Raw genomic sequence first — 13,321 nt, 5'->3', positions numbered from 1 at the left:
TGTAGATTACTTTCACCTAAGATATAATTATTGTTTGATACAGTAATATGCACATGCAGATGTAACAGTTTTAAAAAGAGAATTGAAAGATATATTTTTATTAAATTCTGTTCATATTTGGCACCCATAGCAAAGGGGTTTATGACCTATAAACATATAATAGACAAGCATGGGTTGTATAGTCATTTTAAATGCCAAATGATAATCTAATAACACTCAGCACACATAAGTGACAATGACACAGACCGGATGACATTTCATGATTTCCAGTTTTCCATTGCTAATTTGTAAACATCTCAGACATGGTTATACTGGATATGCATACGTGGAAGTACAGGGAACAGTAACATAGCAGCAGTTCAACAGCACTGACATACAAGAAGTGTTGCAACAGAGGACCAGTCACATTTTCAGATGGTCTGGCAGCAAGCCATGTAGTAAGAAACACTTATGGAACCCCTCATCTGCCATTAAGCAGTACAGTATGACAAAAGCAGCAGTAATAAAGAAATGTCCAGATGAAGACCTGTAATATAGAGCATAATTCTTTTGGGAATAGGTAATGCCTGTGAGCAACAGATGACACAGTAAACATATGCATCATGTCATTTCTGAATACATGCCAGGACTGACAGCAAAGAGATGCATAACTAACATAGATACCTCTGAGATATGTGTATAGGTTATGTCATGAAGAGCACATTTAAAGGGTTTACAGTACTTTCTTAACATAATAAGTATGGATCCCCTTCCTTGCAGGACAAGGCCTGAAAAAGGTAGCCCTCTGGCTGAGCCATAACTGTTGTGGAAGGCACTGCTGTTACTAGATTCAGAAGCCCGCCTATTATACTAGGCTCTCTTCAGACTTCTGTACTGATTGCATGAGCCACACCACATAGTAATGGAGGCCGTCACAACTGACTTATGTGCCATACCACATAGCAATGGAAGCTGTCACAACTGACCTATGTGCCACACCACACAGTAATGGAGGCTGTCACAAATTACTACATGTGCCACACCATATAGCAATGGAGGCTGTAACAACTGGAAGTGTATATAAAAGTGGTTGTGAGGTGGCCAACAGTATACAATGGTAATTACTGACAGACTATTTAAACAGGGATAGACTCAACCCTCCTGCCTATCTACTTATACAGTCTGTATAGCACATTATCAGCAGCCAGCACCACAGAAGGATACTGAGCTCAAAGGAGGCATACAACACCCATGAAGGCATGATATCAGCAATGATTTGCCAAGGAGATGTGTCTGGTGAAATAACTTAGCAACCAACAGGGGTTGTAATAGTTGCCACTACAAATGTGTGTAAACCTATGCTGAATTAATTTACAATCAGGCAGGCACTTCTATAAGTTAGGCACTGTTGTGTTCCAATCTCCTAGAGAATAGCATAAGAAAAGCAAGTGCACAGGAGAAGTCTGACTATTAAGGGGAGCGCACTTTTTGTCAGGATGATCATCACTGTGTTACAAAGAGGATGTTTCTGTAAAAAGTGGGATAAGGGTGTTGTGTGCAAATTCAAATGCATTGTCCTCAGGACAAGTGGATATAGCACAAAGCGTTATACAAACTCACACACACACAGACACACACACACATGCACATGCATGCACACGCACGCACACACACACACACACACACACACACACACACACAAAATTTTCCCATGTTGAACATTGACTATCCTACCTATCTAGTTATATAATGTAGAGAGGAGTGTATTAGTTGCAAATACCTCAGGAAAAAGACTGACTATTAAGGAGAGAAAGTCCATTTTTGTCATTATAACCTCATCACTATGTCACAGAGAGGATGTTTCTGAAAAGAGTGGGATAAGGGAGCTGTGTGAAAATGTAAATGCATTTTCCTCATGAGAGCTTGATATAGCACAAATTATTACACACACACACACACACACACACACACACACACACACACACACACACACACACACACACACACACACAAGCTTGCCACGTTCAACATTGAACCACTTAACTATCTGGTTACACAATATAGAGAGCACTGTATTAGTCACAAGCACCACAGAAGATGACTGACTATTAAGGGAAAAGAGTGCACTTTTGTCATGAAGACCTCATCACTGTTATTCAGAGAGGATGTTTCAGTAAAAAGTGGGATAAAGGAGCTGTGTGAAGATGTAAATGTGTTTTTCTTAGGGGACGTAGATACAGCACCAAGCATTATACACACTCACACAGACATACGCAACTTTCACATGGTGAGCATTGAACCTCCAACACATCAACCTACTCAATCCAGTGAGCACAATATTATTTGCAAGTGCCACAGAAAATGACTACTTTAAAAATGTGAAATAGCACATTTTTACTTCTTGAAAATCCACTATTTTGAAAAGATGGTGCTGTGCATCACAGGTTGTTCAACAAATGCACAGGTGTGCACAGGACAAGGTAACATCACTATGATTGCCACACATACCTCTCAACTGTCCCTGATTTTCAGGGATGTCCCTGATTTTGACTCAAATTTTAACTCTGTCCCTCTTAATCCCTTCTAAAACTAGTGACTTTTGGAGGAAAGGTGGTGAATTACACTTAATGAATAATGACAATAATTAAGAGTTATAAACTTCTTTTACTTCAGAAAATGTGTATTAATTCATATGCTCTGATTCTGTCAATGTTTCAAGTTAATAGCACTAATATTTTAAAAGTGTCCCTGAATGTCCCTGATTTTTTCTTGACTTGTCCCTGATTCTGTTGAAATTTGTTCCCAGTTGGTTGAGAGGTCTGTTGCCACATGTAATTACATACTTCCCTACAAACAGTTAAATACTATACATTGTGTTATGGTGAGGAACATTGAAATTTCACATTGTGGGATGCCATGATCCCATAAACATTCAATGTTGTAAATTAGCAGATTATCAATCAACCTTTCCCACAACTTAATGGAGGGATGATTGCACATTTTTATTGCCTCAGCCTTTGCACTATGTTCATTGAAAAGACAAAGATGTGAGTCATACGTAGACAGTGTAATGCAAAATAACAGTGATGGAGTATATAAAAATACATTAACCAAACTTGTATCACAGTTGTAAGTGTGAACACTGTAGAGCAGATATACATTAAACAACTGAATTAATTGAGTCAACATCATTCTGAGATCAGAACAACCTGTTGACAAAATTAATAACAAGAATTGCTTGATTTTCTTTTTTTTCATGTTACTCTGAGCACAGTGCTGACAAACCAAATTGCCCTGCTGATGGCAAAGTATTAGCACAGGAGTAATCACATCTTGAAGTGCTGAGCTTAGAATGGGAATTAGCATTACTCTGTATTTTGCTCTTTCTTGACTTTCATGAAAAAATCTGTGCAAGACAGGCTTTGCAGTAGTGAACGGGCACATTCATACAGCAGCAGGATATTAATATGTTAAGTTAAGGTATAGCAAATATTTATAGCCACATTTATAGCCACAGGAGACAGAAAAACATTTTTCATCCATCTGGATCCAAAACTTTAGAGCATTGCAAGAAAAAAGTTTATACCTGAGTATTATCTATTCACACCACATAGGAAGTCAGGGGTCTGAATGAGGGATGATACGTCAGCAAGCAAATGAGAGTAGTATTGCTGAAACTAGATTCATCCTCAAGTCTACGTGAGCACCTTTACAAGGTTGCACCCTGTTTTTTTACAAAATCTCACCAAGACAACACTGATATAGACTGTATTTATATAGCATATCTTAAAGACAGAAGTAGGTCAAAAATTAAAAAAGATAGCTGGGTGCACAAGACTGAGGATAAAAAAGTGCCAAATCCTGGTAGATGCACTGGTGCCAGTATTAGAAAAAAATGACAGTACAGAATCCTCAAAATATAGAAACATTCCCACAATGAGTTCAGGCCAGGCCCGGGGAAAGGACCCCCCCCTGTAGAAGGAAGTAGCAGTCCACAAAAATCACAAAAACTGATAGGCCAAAGCAGTGTCATAAAGATGATAGAGTAGACTATTGAGAATAAGAAAGAAATTATCTACTGTTGTTATTAGGCAAAAAGACCAGAATTTCTAGACAGAAGATATACAAAAAGATCAAGAGAGAAATTAGAGGAACAAAAAGTACTTCCACAAGAAAAAACTGTCAGAAGCTTTAAATAAAAATTTGTGGTCATTAATTTAACAGATTTGTGAAAAACAGTATATAGATCAAGAACGTTTGATCTGTTTAGAAATTGAAGCCTCTAAGGATGTACAAAAACATAAACAACAAAACCTAGATATTTTTGAAAAGTATAAAAAAGAAATATGGACATGGGAAAGAAAGAGATATGTGATATGGTGTGATATTTATGCAAAGCAGAAACCCAAATTAATCAATAATTAATTAATCAATATAAAGAAGGTAGCCCCAAATATATTCGAAGAGAAATACAGGCAAAGGCATCCAGTCATGGAACATTTCACAATAAAGAAAATAATATCACAGAGAGGGAATGTAGTAAGGACGTTTAGTAAAGTAGAAATTAAAAAAAAGTAGAAGTTGAAGTTATGGAGTGCCTGCGAAGTGAAGGATTTGGTGTAGAAGGTCTAACACATATTACTTCACAGCATGATGGAACAAGTTCCCAAAGTAAGGAGAAACGGGGGGAATCAAGAGACATCTGAAGAAGAAATATTGACATGGGAAAGAAAAAGAGATTTAATATGGTGTAATGTATATGCAAAGGAGAAAGCAAAACTAATCAATACAAAAAGAGCAGCACCAAAGATATTTGAAGAGAAATACAAGCAAAGGAATCAAGATCAATGAAAGAAATAGACTGCAGAAGGTCAATAAAAAAACAGAAAGTCAGAAGTTTCATAAAACAAATGAACACAATAATTAGGACTGTCCATAGTGATCCAAGAGATATAACAAAAATAAACAGGATATTACTGTGCAGCTAAATCAATAACTGATAAAGTTCTACCACAAGAACACAAGGTAGTGAGGGAAAGGAAGGGGAAAATCGACTACCATCATGGAAGTATCAAAAAGAGAAAACTAAAGCAATTAAGACAAGAAGTGTTACTGTTAGAAGAGTATAGAAGAGGGAATAGATCAACAAAAATACTTAGAAAGATAGACATGATAAAAACAATGCACAGTATTAGAACATAGGATCTATCATGCACTATCGCACATGGCAAACTAGTCAGAATTGCTGGCCCTGGCCTTGTTTGTTTATACAGTGATTGCTCAAAGCACATGAACAGAACATCTTAAATTAGCTGAAGCCTTTCTTTACCTGGGCTAGATTGTGTTAACTGGCTGCTGGCTAGTGGGGGCTGATTTTTTTGTGTTTTGTAAAAAAAAAAAAAAAAAGGTTGTCTTAAGGTTGTATCTTCTGGTATTTAAGCCCTAACTTTGAGAGGGTTTCTGTCTATACACATTGAGCAGAGTGGAGGAGAGGTGTTGACTACAACTCTTAGCTGAGATATATAAGTATCCTGTTTTTTTTTTTATTATTTATACTGTTTATTGTTTCTATCAATTTATATATAGCACTTTTTATTGCCTGCTGCACCGTTTTTGAGTGTATTTTTATTGCTATTAACTATCCTGCACAGGTAACTGATTTGTTTGAAGTTAAAAAAAGCATTCTGTAGTCTCATTGCTCCTTTATCTGTTTAAAAACTTTAATTTTGTGGCTTTCTGTAGTGCTTACTCTACTTCCCTGTTGGTGTCTTGCTTTTATACTTGGTGGCTTTTCAGTTGCCCGCCCCTACTGTAAATCTGATCTGGGACACTCCTCCCAGTCTAGTATCATAAACTCATTCTACCTAATACAGAGAGAACATTTGATAAGGCCTTCTGTTTCTCCTTTTTCCCTTTCAAAAAAAAAAAAAATTGCCTGAATTTCCTTGGTTCTGACTGTGCTTCTCAAACATTTTGGAAATATAGAGTATATTTTAAGTATATTTTGGAGCATTTATTATAACTGTAATTGCCTTAATATTGCTACAACTCAATTGCTCTAGGTTGCACTGCATCTGAAGTGTTTGTGTGTTTTAGCTGCTTTTCTGTATATATAGACTTCTCTGTATATGTAGACTAGCTACTTATTCTGCTGTGTTACTGCCTCTTAAATAGTTTTTCAGTTGTGCACTTGCCTTGCTTCATTTAAAAAGTTTTAAATTGCTAATTTTGTAGAGTTTTAATTGCATTTACTGTTTAGGACTACACACTCAAGTGTGTTAGCCTTTTCTGTGTTTATTTACTGTATTATTACATTGTTTAGCCTGTTTCAACAAAAAAAAAATACTATCTTGTTTGCTCATTTCCCACTTTTTCTAGCCAGTCCATATTCCAAGCTTTGCTTGTCTCAGGACTTTATTTTCTGTGTTCAAAGCTATCCAGACCTTGCTGTGGCAGAGAGAAGTCCTACTGCTTACCAGTGGGACTGGTGAGCATTTTACTGCCTATCTAACGCTAGAGGAGTGGTTTCCAGCTCGGAAATTGTAATTTTATAAGCCTTTTTGGGCTGATTTCTATCCATTTCAACTTTCTGGCTTAAAAACGCATGTGTTTGCACATTTTTCACATCATGCAGCACTGCAAGGCTACAGTTAAACTATTCCAGGTGCCAGAAAGTCTGCTCTTCAAATTTCGGTTTCTCAGTAGTAGCACTAAAATCTGAACCCCTGTGACTAGCACTTGCTCTAGAACCTGCTGGAAAGCACTAGGAAGCCTGAAACTGATTCAAGCACTCAGCTCTCCTTGTCAATAAGGAGAAATTGATCATAGGTACTAAACAGCCTATAATTGCAAAGTACCTTGCAAAGGTAAGGGAAAACAGCTCTCAAACCTTACAAGAATGCACTAGGAAGCCTGAAACTGATTCAAGCAATCAGCTTTCCTTGTCAATAAGGAGAAATTAATCATAGGCACTAAACAGCCTACAATTGCAAAGTACCTTGCAAAGGTAAGAGAAAACAACTCTTAACCTTTACAAAAAAGCACCTAAACAAGCATGTCCAAGGGTCAGCTTCTGGTGATTTCTCCTGTCCACCTGGTGAATCTGAGCATGCTGGGGCAGTGCGGCAACTGCCTCGTGTACACAGACAATCCTATCCTCCTACCACCCAACACTACAACCTGCGAGAGATGCACTTACATAGCCAAACTGGAAGCAAAGCTCTCTCCGGCCAAAATTGTGCTAGACAGTCAAGAGGAGAAGGTTAACAGCTGCATTACACCTCAAGCAACTCATAGCCCTTCAAAACCCGCACCATCAACACCCACACATAGCAACACTAAACCCACATATGCGGAGGCCCTTAACATTAACCTGCCTAAGCAACAAGGACCTCCGAAGCTGAAACGCAAATAAACATCAGTCACAACCAAAGTGACACATAGCTCACAACACCAGTGTGCCACCCAACAACAGCCCCTAAGGCAAGACAATGTACCCAACACCTTAGTCATAGGTGACTCTATAGTCAGGCACATTGATGTCCCACTCACCAGGCTGAACAAGGAGAAAATTACAGTCAGCTGCCTGTCGGGTGCCAGAATCAGCCACTTAACACATGCACTCAAGTCACTCCCCAACAAGTACAAATATGACTCTGCCATTGTCCTTGCTGGAGTGAATGACTTGAGACGTGCCTCCCTGGACTACATGAAAAGAGACATGGAAGAGCTCATGGATCATGTGACCCAGGCAGGTATGACCCTAGCCCTAAGTAGCATCTTGCCTTCGCCCAGAATGATACCACAGTATAAGGACAAAATGATTGACTTCAACAATTGGCTAAGCTTCTGGTGTCATTCAAAGGGGATCCAGTATTTGTCGGCCTGGGAAGACATGATCGACAAACCATGATGCTTTGCCAGAGATGGTCTGGACCTGTCACCCCTGGGATTCAAGTTACTGGCTAAAGCTCTTGCCACCCCTATAGTGCCTTTCTTAGGCAAGATTCAAAAGATAAAACCACCACCGTAACAGATACAAGCATGCAAAATCTGAAGGTAATGCTACTCAATGCTAGAAGTCTAAACCTCAAAATGCACTCTCTCGAGGCACTCCTAAAAATGGAGAACATCGATATCTGTGCAGTAACTGAGACCTGGTTCAAGGCTCCAGAGAGCACCCCTGCAATACGAAGCTACAATTCTTACCACACTTTTCGTCCACAAAGCCAAGACCGAAACACTAAAGGTGGAGGAGTGTCCATATTCACCAAGGATATTCACACCTCCAGGCTAGTTGCCCAACACAATGCATCTGAAATTCTCCAGGTGCAACTAACACTAGGTAAGACTGCAATCCAAATTGTAGTTTGCTACAGATCCCCAACCCTGCCTCAAGATTCTCACTACACCTTTCTAAACATACTGGAAAATATTAAGAAACAACCAAACACCCTAATACTGGGTGATTTCAACTACCCTACCATTAATTGGGAAAACTACTCAGGTACCAACTCCTTTTCCCAGCGGTTCTTGGAATTCATAAATTCCAATGCCCTGGATCAACTAATCCATTGTCCCACTAGGGGCTCCAATATCTTAGACCTGGTCATTACCAACATGGGAGATAGATGCTCCACACCAGTGGTCACCCCGTCATTGGTCAGGTCTGACCATAAGCAAATCACCTTTGACATCCACATCCCTCCCCCACCCCCCAGTAAGGAAACCTCCTTAAAAAACTTCTCCAAAGCCAACTTCATACTACTGAAGTCAGAAATGACATACTTCACAACACCCACGCAGAAGGGATCTGGAAGTTCAACTGCAGAATCCTACACTAAGGCACTGTACGATCACTTCCACTCGTGCATGAATCATGCCATCCCAAATAGAACCAAGATGCTATTCTCCAAAAAAAGGAAGCCAATCTGGTGGTCCCCTGCTATAAACAAACTATACAACAGAAGGAAGAAACTGTTGCAGAAAAGAGGAAAATCCCAGGATGCAAAAAACTCCCTCACCAGCCTCAGTAAGAAGCTGAGATCCCTCATAAAATCCTCAAAAGCTAGTTACGAAAATACAATTGGCAAAAATTCCAAAGACAACCACAAGGCATTCTATAGTTATGTCAAGAATCTATATGGCAATGCTCAGATCTGCTCTGAGCTACAACAGAATGGCATTAAATATACTGATCCCATGGATATTGCCAATATCCTGGCAGATCAATTTAGTGCCAACTTCACCCCTCTCTCACCCCCTAAAGGGCCCATTTCAATACCAAAAGATTGCCAAATTCCGATAATCACGGTCACACAGGAAGAAACCACACTCTCCAAAGCTAAGAATACAGCATTCATGGGACCAGATTACATCTCAGGCTGTGTACTACATGAAATACAAAATGAACTGGCACCTCACCAATGTGTCATGTTTAATCATAGCCTCACCTCAGGCTTCGTGCCCACTGAGTGGCGCACACCTACAGTTATCCCGCTCCACAAGGGAGGATCTGCCTTGGATCCCGGGAACTACCTTCCCATCAGTCTGACAAGCCTGATCTGCAAGGGCATGGAACGCATTATCATGGAACTTATAAACAAAGATATTGGCAACCTTCAAACACTGGACTCCATCCAGTTTTGGTTTGTGAAGGGCCGATCTTGTCTCCTGAATCTGATTGACTTCTTCGAATCAGTCTCCAGAGCTGTGGACGAGGGTAAGGTGGTCCACACAGCCTATCTGGACCTCGCCAAGGCCTTCAACATCATCCCCCACTCTGGAATCATAGATAAACTTACTAAGCTGGGCATAAATCCCTACATCACTCGATGGGTTGCCAACTGGCTTACTGACAGAACCCAGACTGTATAGATCTGCAATCATGGGACTCCACACTTATCTGCTGACCTCACAAGACCCAAATGTAGTTAAAGTTTTGAAACATGAGGAGAATAAATCTAAGATGACTTCCTTGCTTAGTCTAGCAGAAGCATATTGGCATCAAGCAGGAATGGAAATCAAACCACAAGTAGATAAAAATCAGGCAGCAACTGAATGTGTCAAAAAATAAAAGAAAGAATATAAGGAGAAGGACCAGATGAGAAGGCAAGAAATGTGGGAAATGCATAAATATAGTTGGAAGTATACAAAACTTCTGGAAGAAGCTCAGGTTGATCAGGGATGAATGCATGAATGGTTAAGGAGAGACGAATTCAAACCAAGAGATGAAAGGTTAATATTGGCTGCAGAAGATAGTGGACTACATACACTTTGGTTTACAAACTCCACTGAACATGTGGGAAAAACAGACACATGTATGTTTTGTAAAACAGAACTGGAAACAGTTGCACACCTTGTTGCTGGTTGTGACATACTAATGCCAGAATGACTGTATACTGAAAGGCATAATAATGTGGCAAGATGGAATCATTATGGTACTGAAGTGGCTGAAAAACACTAGAAACATGAGCCACAAAGCATCATAGAAAATGATGAAGTCTACATCACATGGGATCATCCATTACCAACAGTTCAAAAGATAGATGCTAGAAAATCAGATATAGTGGTGCAGGAAAAGAAGACAAAAGTAGTATTGTTTATTGAAATTGCCACACCCAGTGACCACAATGTCTTGCATCCACAGAGACATAACTAGTGTCTTGCATACAGAGACACACAAAGTCATAAAATATCAGGATTTGCAGGCAGAAATGAGAGCAATATGGAAGAAAGATACTCAGACAGTTTCAATCACAGTAGGAGCAACAGGTCTCATAAAATGAATCTACAATTGTATTTAGATATGTTACCAATACATATAACTCCATATGAATTGCAGAAGGAGTCATTACTGGGTACATTGCTGGTGCTGTGAAGAGCACTCCTGGCTGACATTAGTGATGGAAACAGTACTAATTTCATGAATGTTAATCGTACTTTGACTTAGGAATGGGGTCCATGCCCATCATGGTATTAGAAACCCAAAAGATTTGGAAAAACGAAAAAAAAAAGGAAGTCATACTTCTGATAGTTCACATTTGACAGAAGATTTCAGCAAACCTGAATGCATGTGTTCATCTTCATTACCCAAATAACCACTGTAACCTGTACAAGCAACTCTTCAGCTTGTTGAAAAGTACATTCATTGGAATAAACATAGCTTAGCATAGTGGTGTGAAGCAGAAAAGAGTAATGTGGTCAAAGGTGATGAAATCACAAATTATAGTCATAAGCTGTGTACTTCCATTTAGGCTTATTTGCATTTGTTGCCTGGTACCAGACATTGTGCAAATTCAGAAGTGGAATAATAATGATACAGATGGGATAAGATACATCGTTGAGGTGAGATGGAAGCATGGACAAAATAGTTTATGACAGAAGAATAATGCTGGCTCATAATTATATGAAGCTAACAAGTATACATAAAATAATGTACCAACAACATTCAGTAACACTTAAGCTAATGTCTGGATTAGAACCCTTGAAAGAAGTAAAAAAAAATCTGTCTATACATGTGGCCATTATCTCATCACACCACAAAAGAGTTAGTACTTACTCTGCAACATTTATGTAACACACTTGAAGCACAGTTATAACTTACTAAAGCAGAAGGGGTGAACAAATACAGGTAGATGCAGAGAAGAACAGAATGTTGTATGGGACATGTTGGAACATCTGTATGGTGTTTTACTTATTAACTCATCATTAATCTGTCATTCTCTGTACAATGCAGTGCTTACCACAAGGAGAAAAATAAATAGCAGGAGAGTTCAATGATCATGAAGACATAAGCAGGATAAGGCTGGCTTAGTAAGTCTCCCTGTTGGGCCTGCACATTTTTGTAAATGATGTCTTGATGAGCTACAAAAGAATGGCATTAAATATACTGATCCCAAGGATATTGCCAATATCCTGGCAGATCGATTCAGTGCCAACTTCACCCCCCCACTCCCTAAATGGCCCATCTCAATACCGGAAGATTGACAAATTCTGGTAATAATGGCCACACAGGTAAAAACACACTCTCCAAAGCTAAGAACACAGCATCCATGGGACCAGACGATATCTCGAGCCGTGTACTACAAGAACTACAAAATGAACTGGCACCTCACCTAAGTGTCATGTTTAATCATAGTCTCACCTCAGGATTCATGCCCACTGAGTGGCGCACAACTACGGTTATCCCACTCCACAAGGGGGGATCCACCTTGGATCCCAGAAACTACCGTCCCATCAGTCTGACGAGCCTGATCTGCAAGGCCATGGAATGTATTATCATGGAACTTATAAACAAAGACATTGGCAACCTTAAAACACTGGACTCCACCCAGTTTGGGTTTGTGGAGGGCCGATCTTGTCTCCTGAACCTGATTGACTTCTTTGAATCAGTCTTCAGAGCCGTGGATGAGGGTAAGGCAGTCCAAACAGCCTATTTGGACCTCACCAAGGCCTTTGACACCATCCACCACTCTGGAATCATAGATAAACTTACTAAGCTGGGCATTAATCCCTACATCACTCGATGGGTTGCCAACTGGCTTTCTGACAGAACCCACACTGTAAAAGTAGCTGACTCCAAATCCAGCTCCAGGCAAGTGACAAGTGGAGTACCTCAGGGTTCAGTCCTGGGACCTCTCTTGTTTGGCATCTACTTCTCTGAAGTACAGGCCAACACTAAGGGACTGTGGCTAACAAAGTTCGCAGATGACTGCAAACTGGGAGCCATTATTGAATCCCCAAATTATGTTGATACTCTACAAAAGGGCCTTACAGAAACAGATGCATGATGCCAGAGCCATGGCCTCAAGCTCAATGCCAAGAAATGTATAGTTATCCCCTTTGTGAAAAAACATGTACCCATGAATTACCACATAGGTGGCAGTGCACTAAACACCTAAAGTGTGATAAGAGAATTAGGGACACAGTTGGACAGTGGTCTCACCTTCAATAGCCACACTGCCAGAACAGTCAAGAAATCCTTCTATGTGGCACACCTCATCACTAAGGGCTTTTCATAAAGAAAAAAGGAGGTCATTGTTCCACTGTACTCATCTCTCATTAAACCCATTATAGAATACAATGCCCCATTTGGTATGTACCTCTCAAGACATCTGCAACAATTGGAAAGGCCACAGAAATACCTCACTAAAAGAATCACAGGCCTAAAGCAGATGCCCTATGCTGACCGCCTTAAAAAACTCCAGCTATACTCTGTCGCATATCATCTACTCTGAGGTGATCTCTGCTTAACATACAAGGCCATGTCAAACCCAGAACTGTTGGACATGCTACACTTAATGAAATCCCAATCCCTCAGAGCCACATGCACTAGGGATCT

Source organism: Protopterus annectens, chromosome 2.part2 (assembly GCF_019279795.1).
Source record: "Protopterus annectens isolate FY-2018-M chromosome 2.part2, PAN1.0, whole genome shotgun sequence".
Taxonomy (NCBI): Eukaryota; Metazoa; Chordata; order Ceratodontiformes; family Protopteridae; genus Protopterus; species Protopterus annectens.
The sequence above is the reverse complement of the archived record's forward strand: the minus strand, read 5'-3'. Positions refer to the sequence as shown.